Source organism: Gorilla gorilla, chromosome 6 (assembly GCF_029281585.2).
Source record: "Gorilla gorilla gorilla isolate KB3781 chromosome 6, NHGRI_mGorGor1-v2.1_pri, whole genome shotgun sequence".
NCBI classification, from domain to species: Eukaryota; Metazoa; Chordata; class Mammalia; order Primates; family Hominidae; genus Gorilla; species Gorilla gorilla.
Genome location: NC_073230.2, coordinates 34,229,833 through 34,243,132, shown reverse-complemented (window position 1 = coordinate 34,243,132; position 13,300 = coordinate 34,229,833). Strand labels below are relative to the sequence as shown.

The 13,300-nt window shown below is 38.2% G+C and overlaps 1 protein-coding gene across 4 annotated transcripts in view; it reads left to right on the top strand.

Annotated features, from left to right (window-relative positions):
* SKAP2 (src kinase associated phosphoprotein 2) overlaps nucleotides 1-13,300 on the top strand; it is a 212,628-nt gene that overhangs the window by 62,388 nt on the left and 136,940 nt on the right. The window contains exon 1 of one of the 4 annotated variants that reach the window (XM_055346901.1): nucleotides 2,777-2,795. The exons of the other annotated variants lie outside the window; for them this stretch is intronic. The gene's annotated coding sequence lies outside the window, so the exon portion shown is untranslated. Of the gene's footprint in view, nucleotides 1-2,776; nucleotides 2,796-13,300 lie in introns of those variants that run through there. 4 annotated transcript variants of the gene reach the window in all.

Genomic DNA, 13,300 nt, shown 5'->3' with positions numbered 1-13,300 from the left:
AATGTGTATACCTTAATTTAAAAATACTTTATTGCTAAAAAAAGTGCTAACAATCATCTTACTCTTCAGCAAATTGTAACCTTTTTGCTGGTGGAGCGCCTTGCGTCAATGTGGATGGCTGCTGACTGATCAGGACAGTGGTTGCTGAAGGTTGGGATGGCTGTGGCAATTTTTAAAAGTAAGATAACAGTGAGTTTTGCCACATTGATTGACTCTTCCTTCCATGAAAGATTTCTCTGTGGCATGTGATGACATTTGCTAGCATTTTACCTGAAGTAGAACTCCCTTTCAAAATTGGAGACTGTGTTAGTCCGTTTTCACACTGCTATAAAGAACTACCTGAGACAGGGTAATTTATAAAGGAGGTTTAATTGACTTGCATTTCCACATGGCTGGGGGCGCCTCAGGAAACTTAAAATCATGGCAGAAAGTTAAAGAGACGCAAGCAGCTTCTTCACAAGGTGGAAGGAGAGAGACAGAGAGCAAGGAGGGAACTGCCAAACACTTTTAAACTATCAGATCTTGTGGGAACTCACTCACTATCACAAGAACAACATGGGGAACCCCCACTTCCCCGATGATCCAATCACTTCCCACCAGATCCTTCCCTGGACACGTGAGGATTATAATTCGAGATGAGATTTGGGTGGAGACACAGAGCCAAACCATATCAGAGGCAATCCTCTCAAATCCTGCCACTGCTGTATCGCCTAAATTTATGTAATATACTGATCCTTCCATTATTGTCATTTCATCAATGTTCACAGTGTCTTTACTGGTAGTAGATTCCATCGCAAGAAACCACTTTTTTTGCTCATCCTAAGAAGCAACTTCGCATCCCTTCAAGTTTTATCATGAGATTTCAACAATTCAGTCACATCTTCAGGGCCTACTTCTAATTGTAGTTCTCTTGCTATTTCCATCATATCTGCAGCGACTTTCTCCACTGAAGTCCTGAACCTCTGAGTCATCCATAAGAGTTGGAATCAGCTTCTTCCAAACTCCTTGCACTTTTATGTTATGAAGATGGCTTCTTTCCTTAAACCTCATGAACCAACGCTAGATTTCAACTTTTCTTCTGTGGCTTCCTTACCTCTCAGTCTTCATAGAATTGAGCAGAGTTAGGGCCTTGACCTGCATTAGATTTCACCTTAAGGGAGTGTTGTAACTGATTTAATCTTCTATCCAGACCGCTGGATATCAGCAAAAAGGCTTTTTTGCTTTCTTACCATTTGTGTATTCACTAGAGCAGCACTTGTATTTACCTTCAATGACTTTTCCTTTGCATTCACAACTTGGCTGTTTGGTGCAAGAGGCCAGCTTTCAGTCTGTCTTGGCTTTCAACATGAATTTCTTACCATGCTTAATCATCTAGCTTTGTTTGTTTGCTTTGCAGCCTCAAATTCCCAGGCTCAAGGGCTTCTCCTACCTGTTTCCTGAGTAGCTGGGACCACAGGCATATAACGCCATACCTGGCTTATTTATATTTTTTATGTTGATTTGTTTATTGATTGATTGATTGAGATGAGGTCTCACTATATCGCCCAGGCTAGTCTCAAACTCCTGGGCTCAAGTGATCCTCCCATTTTGGCCTCCCAAAGTGCTGGGATTACAAAAGTGAGTCTAGCTTTTGATTTAAAGTGAGAGGTGTGTGATTCTTCCTTTTATTTGAACACTTAGAAGTCACTGTAGGGTTATTAATTGGCCTAATTTTAATATTGTTATGTCTCAGGGAATAGGGAAGCCCAAGGAGAGGGAGAGAGACAAGGGGAAGAGTCAGTCAGTGGAACAATCAGAACATACACAATATTTATCAATGAAATATGCTATCCTATATGGGTGTGGCTCATGGTTCCCAAAACAATTACAATGGTAACTATAGATCACCGTAACAGATATAATAATAATGAAAAAGTTTGAGATGTGAAAATTACCAAAATGTGACACAGAGACACAAAGCCAACATATGCTGTTGGAAAAATGGTGCCGATAGACTTTCTCGACACAGAGTTGCCACAGACCTTCAACTTGTAGAAGGTGCGATGTCTGCAATGTGCAATAAAGTGAAATGCAATAAAATGAAGTGTACATATATTTATTATTAAGTGATAAACCTTTTATTCTCACATTTCTGTGAGTCAAGCATTTGGGAATGGCTTAGCAGTCTCTGGCTTAGAACTATTCATGAAATTGCAGTCAGAATTTTAGCTGAGGCTGCAGTGATCCGAAAGTTTGAATCCACTTTCAGGGAGGCTCACTCACGTGGCTGCAAGTTGGTGCTGACTGTTGTCAGGAGGCCTTGGTCCCTTTTCACATGAGTTTTTCCACTGTCTACTTGAGTGCCCTCATGACTTTGTAGCTGGCTTCCCCCGAAGAAAGAGCCGAGTAGAAGCTATATATTTTTTTATGACCTAGTCTCAGATGTCACAAAGCATCACTTTAGCCACATTCTGTCCTTTAGAATCAAATGGGTGAAGTTGACCCCCATTCAAGGGGAAAGGGATTAGGCTCTACCTTTTGAAGGAGGAGTGTTAAGGAATTTGTGAACTCATTTTAAAATCAGCATACCTGATTAGAATAATGAAGAAAGTAATCACTGGTAACAGAAATAATTCCTACAAAAATTATGGTATACAACTGTCTAGAGACATTTTCTGTATATATATATATGACCTCATAGTCTGTTGATTGTTTCATAATCTGATTAAAAATGTTTTATTTTAAAGAGACAGGGTGTCACTATGTTGCCCAGGCTGGTCTCAAGCTCAAGGGAACCTCCCACATCAGCCTCTAAAGTAGGTGGGAATATAATTGCTCACCACCATGCCCAGCTTTATAATCTGATTTCAAAACCAACCCCTGTTAAAATTGTAGTATATTATCTGTTTAGAGACATTTTCTGTGCATATTAGACATCATATTCTGGATACTGTGTTTTATACTTTAATTTTTTCATACTATAGGAAACATCTTTCCATGATAGTAAGCATTTTTTGTACATTGGCTGTTAATCTTTTAAGGATTTCCCAATAATGGTATTTCACTGTTAACTGGCTTTTCTTTTTACTAGTTGATGGTGAATTTAAAAAATATTTTATTCATTATTTACATTTTTAATAAATTGCCTTTTTATTTATTCGTGCATTAAAAATTGGCACTTTTTTTTTTTTTTTTTTTGAGATGGGGTCTCACTCTGTCACCCAGGCTGGAGTGCAGTGGTGCTATCTCGGCTCACTGCAACCTCTGCCTCCCGGGTTCAAGTGATTCTCCTGCCTCGGCCTCCTGAGTAGCTGGGACTACAGGTGCGTGCCACCATGCCTGGCTAATTTTTGTAATTTTAATAGAGACAGCGTTTCACCACGTTAGCCAGGATGGTCTCAATCTCCTGACCTTGTGGTCTGCCCGCCTTGGCCTCCCAAAGTGCTGGGATTACGGGCCTGAACCACCAGGCCCGGCCCGGCACATTCTTTTTATTAAACATTATGTGTTAAGTATTCTAAAACATTATCATGTAAGCTATAAATATTTCTTCTTTGCTTATAATTTGTGTTATTGATTAAAACAAATTGTAGAAGTATAGAGTTAGAAAGGATAACAGAGGAAATTTAGTCCAACACTTCTTTTTAAAATTTTTTTAAAATTATTTTTTAAAAAATTTTGTGGGTATATAGTAGATGTATACATTTATGGGGTACATAAGACATTTTGATACAGGCATGCAGTGTGACATAGGCACATCATGGAGAATGGGCCATCCATCCCCTCAAGCATTTATCCTTTGAGTTCCAAATAATCCAATTACATTCTTTAAGTTATTTTAAAATATGCAATTAAGTTACTGTTGACTATAATCACCCTATTGTGCTATTCAATAGTAGGTCTTATTCATTCTTTCTATTTTTTTCATACCCATTAACCTCCCCCTCCAATCCTCCACTACTCTTCCTCGCCTCTGATAACCATCCTCTACACTCCGTGTCTATGAGTTCAGTTGATTTGATTTTTAGATCCCACAAGTAAGTGAGAACATGCAGTGTTTGTCTTTCAGTGCCTGGCTTATTACACTTAACATAATGATTTCCAGTTCCATCCATGTTGTTGCAAATGACTGGATCTCATTCTTTTTTATGGCTGAATAGTACTCCATTGTGTATATGTATCACATTTTCTTTATCCAGTCATCTGTTTATGGACACTTAGTTGCTTCGAAATCTTAGCTATCATAAACAATGCTGCAACAAACGTAGGAGTGGAGATATCTCTTCAGTATACTGATTTCCTTTCTTTTGGGTATATGTCCAGCAGTGGGATTGCTGGATCCTATGGTAGCTCAATTTTTTGTTTTTTTGAGGAACCTCCAAACTGTTTTCCATGGTAGTTGTGCTAATTTACATTCCCACCAATAGCATACAAGGGTGTCTGTCATTCACATGCTCGTCAGCATTTGCTATTGCCTGTCTTTTGGATATAAGCCATTTTAACTGGGGTGAGATGATGTCTCATTGTAGTTTTGATTTGCATTTCTCTGATGATCAGTGATGTTGAGCACCTTTTCATATGTCTGCCATTTGCATGTCTTCTTTTGAGAAATGTCTGTTCAAAGGTTTTGCCTATTTTTTGATTGGATTGTTAGACTTTTTTCCTGTAGACTTGTTTGAGCTCCTTATGTAGTCTGGTTACTAATCCCTTGTCAGAGGGGTATTTTGCAAATATTTTCTCCCATTCTGTGTGTTCTCTCTTCATTTTGTTGATTGTATTCTTTGCTGTGAAGAAGCTTTTTAACTTGATGTGATCCCATTTGTCCATGTTTGCTTTGGTTGCCTGTGCTTGTGGGGTTTTGCTCAAGAAGTCTTTACCCAGACCAATGTCCTGGAAATTTTCTCCAGTGTTTTCTTGTAGTAGTTGCATAGTTTGAGGCTTTAGATTTAAGTCTTTAATCCATTTTGATTTGAGTTTTGTATATGGTGAGAGATAGGGGTCTAGTTTCATTCTTTCCCATATGGATTTCCAGTTTTCCAAGCAGCATTCATTTATTTATTTATTTATTGAGACAGAGTCTTGCTCTGTCACCAGGCTGGAGTGCGATCTTGACTCACTGCAACCTCTGTCTTCTGGGTTCAAGTGCTTCTCCTGCCTCACCCTCCCGAGTAGCTGGGACTACAGGCACGTGCTACCATGTCTGGCTAATTTTTGTATTTTTAGTAGAGACTGGGTTTCACCATGTTGGCCAGGATGGTCTCAATCTCTTGACCTCGTGATCCACCTGCCTCTGCCTCCCAAAGTGCCAGGATTCTGTAATCCTGGGCTACTGCACCCAGCCCCAAGCAGCATTTATTAAAGAGACTGTCTTGGCTGGGTGTGGTGGCTCATGCCTGTAATCCCAACACTTTGGGAGGCTGAGGCGGGCAGATCACCTGAGGTCGGGAGCTCGAGACCAGCCTGACCAACATGGAGAAACCCTGTCTCTACTAAAAATATAAAATTAGCCGGGCATGGTGGTGCATGTCTGTAGTCCTAGCTACTTGGGAGGCTGAGGCAGGAGAATCGCTTGAACTCGGGAGGCGGAGGTTGCGGTGAGCTGAGATCATGCCATTACACTCCAGCCTGGGCAAGAGTGAAACTCCATCTCAAAAAAAAAAAAAAAAAAAAAAAAACCAAAAAAAAAACCTGTCTTTTCTCCAATCTATGTTCTTAGTACCTTTGTCAAAAATGATTTCACTCTAAGTGTGTGGATTTGCTTCTGTGTTCTTTATTCTGTTCCATTGGTCTCTGTGTCTGTTTTTGTGCCAGTACCATGCTGTTTTGATAACTATAACTCTGTAGTATGATTTGAAGTTAGATATGCGATTCCTCCAGCTTTGTTCTTTTTGCTTAGGGTAACATTGGCTGTTCTGAGTCTTTTGTGGTTCCATGTAAATTTGAGGATTTTTTTTTTCTGTTTTGGGAAAGAATGTCATTGGTATTTTGATAGGGATTGCATTGAATCTGTAGATTGCTTTGGGTAATATGGACATTGTAACAATATTGATTCTTCCAACCCATGAACATGAAATATTTTTTGATTTTTAGGTGTCATCTTCAATTTTCTTTATAAGTATTTTATAGTTTTCATTATAGAGATCTTTCACCTCTTTAAGTTAATTTCTAGGTATTTAATTTTATGTGTGGCTGTTGTAAATGGGATTACTTTTTAAATTTCTTTTTCACATTGTTCACTGTTGACATATAGAAATGCTGCTGATTTTTGTATGTTGATTTTGTATCCTGCAACTTTACTGAATTTGTTTCTCAGTTCTAGTAGTTTCTTTGTGGAGTCTTTAGGTTTTTCCAAATATAAGATCATATTATTGGCAAACAAGGATAGTTTGACTTCCTCCTTTCCAGTTTGGATGCCTTTATTTCTTTCTGTTGTCTGATTGCTCTAGCTAGGACTTCCAGTACTGTGTTGAATAACAGCAGTGACAGTGGGCATCTTTGTCGTGTTCCAGATTTTAGAGGAAAGGCTTTCAGTTTTTCCTCATTCAGTATGATACTAGCTGTAGGTTTGTCATGTATGGCTTTTATTATGTTGAGATATGTTCCTTCTATACCCAGTTTTTTAAAGGGTTTTTGTCATGAAGGGATGTTGAATTTTATCAAATGCCTTTTCAGCATCAATTGAAATGATCATATGGTTTTCATCCTTCATTCTATTGATATGATGTATCATGTTGATTGATTTGTATATGTTGAACCATCCTTGCATCCCAGAGATAAATCCCACTTGGTCATGATGAATGATCTGTCTAATGCATTGTTGAATTCAGATTGCTTGTATTTTGTTGATGATTTTTGCATCAATTATTCATGAAATATATTGGCCTATAGTTTTCTTTCTTTCTTTCTTGGATGCGTCTTTTTCTGGTTTTGGTATCAGTAATACTGGCCTTGTAGAATGAATTTGGAAGTATTCTGTTCTGCTCTATTTTTTTGGACTAGTTTGATTAGGATTGGTGTTAGTTCTTTAAATGTTTGGTAGAATTCAGCAGTGAAGCCATCAGGTCCTGGGCTTTTCTTTACTGGGAGATGTTTTATTACAGCTTCAATCTTGTTGCTTCTTATTGGTCTGTTCCAGTTTTGGATTTCTTCCTGGTTCATCTTGGTCAGTTGTATGTATCTAGGAATTTGTCCATTTCTTCCAGATTTTCCAATTTATTGGCATGTACTTGCTCATAGTGTAGACACTGACAATCCTTTGCCTTTCTGCAGTATCACTTGTAATGTCTCTCTTTTCATTTCTGATTTTATTTATTTGTATCTTCTCTTTTTCTTAGTGTGGCTAAAGGTTTGTCAATTTTGTTTAACCTTTCAAAAAACCAACTTTTTGGTTGATCTTTTGTATTTTTTTTAAATTTCAATTTCATTTATTTCTGCTCTGGTCTTTATTTATTTATTTTTTCTTCTACTAATTTTGGCTTTGGTTTGCTCTTGCTTTTCAAGTTCTTGAAGATGCATTGAAAATTTTCCTCTTTTTCAATATAGGCACTTATAGCTATAAATGTCCTTCTGAGTACTGCTTTTGCTGTATCACATAGGTTTTGGTGTGTTCTGTTTTCATTATCATTTGTTTGAAGAAATTTTTCAGTTCCCTTCTTCATGTCTTCACTGACCCACTGGTTATTCAAGAGTGTACTGTTTAATTTCCATGCATTTGTGTAGTTTCCAAAATTCCTCTTGTTATTAATTTTGAATTTTATTCCATTGTGGTCAGAGAAGATGCTTGGTAGTTTTTCAGTTTTTATTTTATTTTATTTATTTTTTTGAGACAGAGTTTCGCTCTGTCGCCCAGGCTGGAGTGCAGTGGCACAATCTTGGCTCACTGCAAGCTCCACCTCCTGGGTTCACGCCATTCTCCTGCCTCAGCCTCCTGAGTAGCTTGGACTACAGACACCCCCCACTGCAAATGGCTAATTTTTTTTTTTTTTTTTTGTATTTTTAGTAGAGACAGGGTTTCACCGTATTAGCCAGGATAGTCTCTGTCTCCTGACCTCGTGATCCACCTGCCTCAGCCTCCCAAAGTGCTGGGATTACAGGCATGAGCCACTGCCTGTTTTTTTGAATGTTTTAAGACTTGTTTTGTGACCTGACATATGGTCTATTCTTGAGAATGATCCATGTGCTGAAGAAAAGAATGCGTATTCTGCAGCTCTTGGATGAAACGTTTTGTAGATATCTATTAGATCCATTTGGTCTATAGTGCAGATTAAGCCTGATGTTTCTTTGTTGATTTTCTGTCTGGAAGATGTGAGTGGTGCTGAAAGTGGGGTATTGAAGTCTCCAGCTATTATTGTATCAGGGCCTATCTCTTTCTTTAGCTCTAATAATATTTTCCTTATATATCTGGGTGCTCTAGTGTTGGGTGCATATATATTTAAAATTGCTAAATCCTCTTGCTGAATTGACTCCTTTATCATTATATAGTGACCTTCTTTATCGCTTCTTATTGTTTTTGTCTTGAAATCTATTTTGTCTAAGTATAGCAATTCCTGCTCTTTTTTGGTTTCCATTGGCATGAAATATCTTTTTTTATCACTTTGGTTTTAGTCTATGTGTGCTTATAGGTGAAATGTGTTTCTTGTAAGGCAACAGATCAATGGGTTTTTTTTTTTTCTTCCATTCAGCCAGTCTGTGTCTTTTGATTGAAGAGTTTAACCCATTTACATTCAATGGTATTATTGATAAGTAAAGACTAATACCTGCCATTTTGTTACTTATTTTCTGGTGGTTTTGTGGTCTGGTGTTGTCTTGCCTTGCCTTGCCTTGCCTTGCCTTGCCTTGCCTTGACTTGCCCTGCCCTGCCTTGCCTTGCCTTGCCCTGCCCTGCCTTGCCTTGCCCTATCCCTGCCCCTGTCCCGCCCCTACCCTCCTGTTTTCCCCTCCCCTTTTTCCTTCCCTTCCTTTCTTCCTTTGTTTCCTTTCTTGTCTTCCTCTAGTGAAGGTAATTTTCTCTGGTGTTATGATTTAGTCTCTTGCTTTTTATGTCTTGTGTGTCCGTTGTATGTTTTTTGGTTTGAAGTTACTGTGAGGCTTGCAAATACTATCTTATAACCCATTATTTTAACCTAATAAAAACAACACTATTTGAATAAGCAACCAACCAAGCAAAAAGCAAACTGTTAAACACTCTACAGCTTAACTTCATCAAAAACATGTTTTAAGTTTTTGTTGTTTTTATTTATATCTTATTGTATTGACTGTGTCTTGAAAACTAGTTATTTTTGATTGGTTCATCATTTAGTCTTTTTACTTAGGATAAGAGTAGTTTATACACCACAGTTACAGTGTGATACTATTCTGTGTTTTTCTATGTACTTACTGTGACTAGTGAGTTTTTTACCTTCAGGTGATTACTTATTGCTCATTAATGTCCTTTTCTTTCTGATTGAAGTACTTCCAGTTGCATTTCTTGTAGGACAGGTCTGGTATTGATGAAATTCCTCAGCTTTCTTCTGCTTGACCAATTCTCCTATTTAAAGGACTCTGATGCCTTCTTCAGTATGCCAATTGCATTTTTCAGCTCCAGAACTTCTGCTTGGTTCTTTTTTGGTTTCTCCTTCGTATTTGAAGTGTATTTCCACCAAATCTACTATTCTAGGGTAGTTTTTTTCCTTTGGTACTTTAAACATGTCATGCCACTCTCTCCTGGCCTATAAGGTTTCCACTGAAAAGTCTGCTGCCGGATGTATTGGAGCTTCATTGTATGCTATTTGTTTCTTTTTTCTTGCTGTTTTTAAAGTCCTTTCTTTATCCTTGGTCTTTGGGAGTTTGACTATTAAATGCCTTAACCTTTGGGTTAAATCTGCTTAGTGTTCTATAACCTTCTTGTACTTGGATATTGATATCTTTCTTTAGGAGTTGGAAGTTCTCTGTTATTATTATTATTCTTTTTTCTTTTGTCTCCTCTGACTGTATATTTTCAAATAGCCTGTCTTCAAGCTCACTAATTCTTTCTTCTGCTTGATCAATTCTGCTGTTAAAGGACTCTGATGCATTCTTCAGCATGCCAATTGCATTCTTTAGTATGCCAGTTGCATTTTTCAGCTCCAGAACTTCTGCTTGGTTCTTTTTCATTATTTCAATCTTTTTGTTAAATTTATATAATAGAATTCAGAATTCCTTCTCTGTGTTATCTTGAATTTCTTTGAGTGTTTTCAACACAGCTATTTTGAATTTTCTGTCTGAAAGGTCACATAACTGTGTTTCTCCAGGATTGGTCCCTGGCGCCTTATTTAGTTCATTTGGTGAAGTCATGTTTTCCTGGATGGTGTTGGTGCTAGTAGATGTTCTTCGGTATCTGGCCATTTGTTGTAGTCTTCACTGTTTGGGCTTATTTATACCCATCCTTCTTGGGAAGGCTTTCGGATATTTTAAAGGACTTGAGTGTTGTGATCTAAGCTGTATCTGCTTTAGGGAGCACCCCTAGCCAAGTAATGCTATAGAGGTGCCACCTTGACAGTCTTGGACAAGATCCGGGAGAATTCTCTGGATTACCAGGCAGAGACTCCTGTTTCCTTCCCTTAATTTCTCCCAAACTTAGAGTCTCTCTTTCTGTTCTGAACCCCCTAAAGCTGGGGGGTGGAGTGACACAGGCACCCCCGTGGCGGCCACCACTATGACTGCACGGGGTAAGACCTGAAGCCAGCACAGCACTGGGTCTTGCCCAAGGTCTGCTGTTACCACTCCGTGGCTACTGCCTATTTTAGCTCGAGGCCCTGGGGCTCTACAATTAGCCAGTGGCAAAGCAGCCAGGACTGTGTCCTTTTCCTTCAAGGCAGTGAGGTCCCCTAATCCCCGGTGGGTCCAGAAGTACCATCCAGGAATTAGGGACTAGAGTCAAGTCCAACACTTCTGATTCATGGATGAAGATGCCCTATTTTCTTTATCTCCTCCAGATTTCTCCTCTACTTTTCTCCCATCAAATCTTAACCTATTATGACCATTTGCCCAAATGTTTTGTGCTCTGCTCATGGTAAAGGAGTAAGGGATATACAGTTGACTCATGAACGATGTGAGGGTTTAGGGATGTCAACCCCCTGTGCTTTTGAAAATCCACATATAACTTTTGACTCCCCCAAAACTAACTACTAATAGCCTGTTGTTGACCATAAGTCTTACCAACAACATAAACAGTTGATTAACACATATTTTGTATATGTATTATATACTGCATTCTTGTAATAGAGTAAGCTAGAGAAATGTTATTAAGAAAATTAATGAGAAAATACATTTACAGTACTGTATTTATTGGTGCCACAAGTTGATATCATCTGTTACGCAATCAATTATCTGTCCGAAATGGCAGGCAGCCACAGCTGCAGACCTCAATCTATGGTACATATCAAGCAACCCAACTTTTCCTTGTAATGTCATGATTTTTCTCTGCTTTTCAGAGGTACTGTTAGCATCACCAGTGGCACTTTGTATGGGTCCCATGGTGTTATTCAAGGTTTTCAGTATTGCACTAAACATGATAAAAAATATGTGAGACCCACAAGAGATCACTTTTTACTGCGATATGCAATTTACTGGAGAGATGAACTACTCACATGGAGATGATTAGTGTCACATAGCATTTCAAGCAGATTTTCGTAACACTCAAGCTCACCCCAACAGCAACAGGAGATGGCTATGATGTTATTACCAAAGGACAGGATATACTACAGTTAATTTTATGCAGTTATGATTTAATACTACATTATCATTTGTTTACATTTGTGTTGACTTTTCGTAGCATCATGTATGATCTGTGGTGCGTAAGTTTGGATAAATACTATTTATAATAGATTTGTGTATGTTTTATGGTGGTAAATGATAAAATAGACTAGTATTTACATATATTTTATGCATTAATGACATACCTTTTTCTTGTTTCCATATTTCTAGGCCATGCAGGTCATCTCTGAGTTTTTTCAAATTGTCACAGATCTCTAAAAAATTTTCCAATATATTTGTTGAAAAAATCCATGGATAAGTGGACTCCTGCAGTTCAAACCTGTGTTGTTCAAGGGTCCACTGTAATTGATGCACTGCTATTTGCACTTATCAAGGAGCCATTCCTAAATAACCCCTAACAACCACTAATGATGTATTAAGTATGAATCACCAGGTAGTGGGAGAGATTTTATTTTTTCAAGAGTTAAGTGACTTACTAAGTTTCTCAAACAGTACTCTTCATAGGTGCCTGCTTCCCTTATCATTTTATAAGACTGTATCTGGATCATGAGGTTGTTGCCCAGTAGATCTAAATATAACACAGGGGCTTAAATGATGCTATTGTTTATATTATACCTCATATTTTTCCAAAATGGATTTGAGGTGGCTAAAATTTTGTTCCACTTACAGTGCTGAGAATCGTATCTTGCTAATAAATGTTGATTACATTTAATTAACTGCTTCTAAAGTTATCAAAATGAGGTTCTTACTAATAAGAAGAAAAATTCAAAAATCCACTTAGAAGTTTATTCATCCTATGATCTATGATAAGATTAAAATATGTAGTATTTAGATAATTTGATCTTATTCAAAACTTGGAGCTTTCTGGTAGGAAAAAGTGATAACACTTAGTATGTTCATCCAGATGAATAAATTATTTACTGGAAAGGACCAACATCTGGATCTTTCACATTCTTCCTCTTTGGTTGTATATAACTACTGAAGTTTACCTATTGCAAGTGATAAGGAACTTGGCTAGAATTTCAAAGATTGAGGAATTTGATGGTATAAACTGAAGCAAATACTGTGTAGCAAGAGTAATAGTGAATTTCTGTGGCTCTTCTCTTTTGAACTTTTAGGACATTTTCTGTTTATTAGTAAAATCTCTAATTGGTTCTCAAACATGTGTCCACTTATGATCAACATTGTTTTGTCTGTGTTGTGCCAAACCTCTATTAACCTCAATAGGGAAGGCACCAGGTTCAAGAGGCTGAAGAAGAGACCCAGAGCCAGCAAACGAGACATGGGGTTTTGTTAGGAACTTACATACGTACAGGGGAGAGAATCCAGTGGTGGCTGGCTGGACAAGATATCCACCTTCCTTGCAGTCCAGTGGTGCGGGCTGTACAAGATATCCAATTTCCTGTAGTCCAGTGGTGGTGGGCTGGACAAGATATCTGCCTTCTTACAGTCCAGTGGCAGGGGGTTGGACAAGATATCCACCTTTTTACAATCTAATGGTGGTGGGCTAGACAAGATATCCACCTTCCTGCAGTACAGTGGCAGCAGGCTGGACAAGATAATTGCATGGCCCAGTGATGGTGGGCTG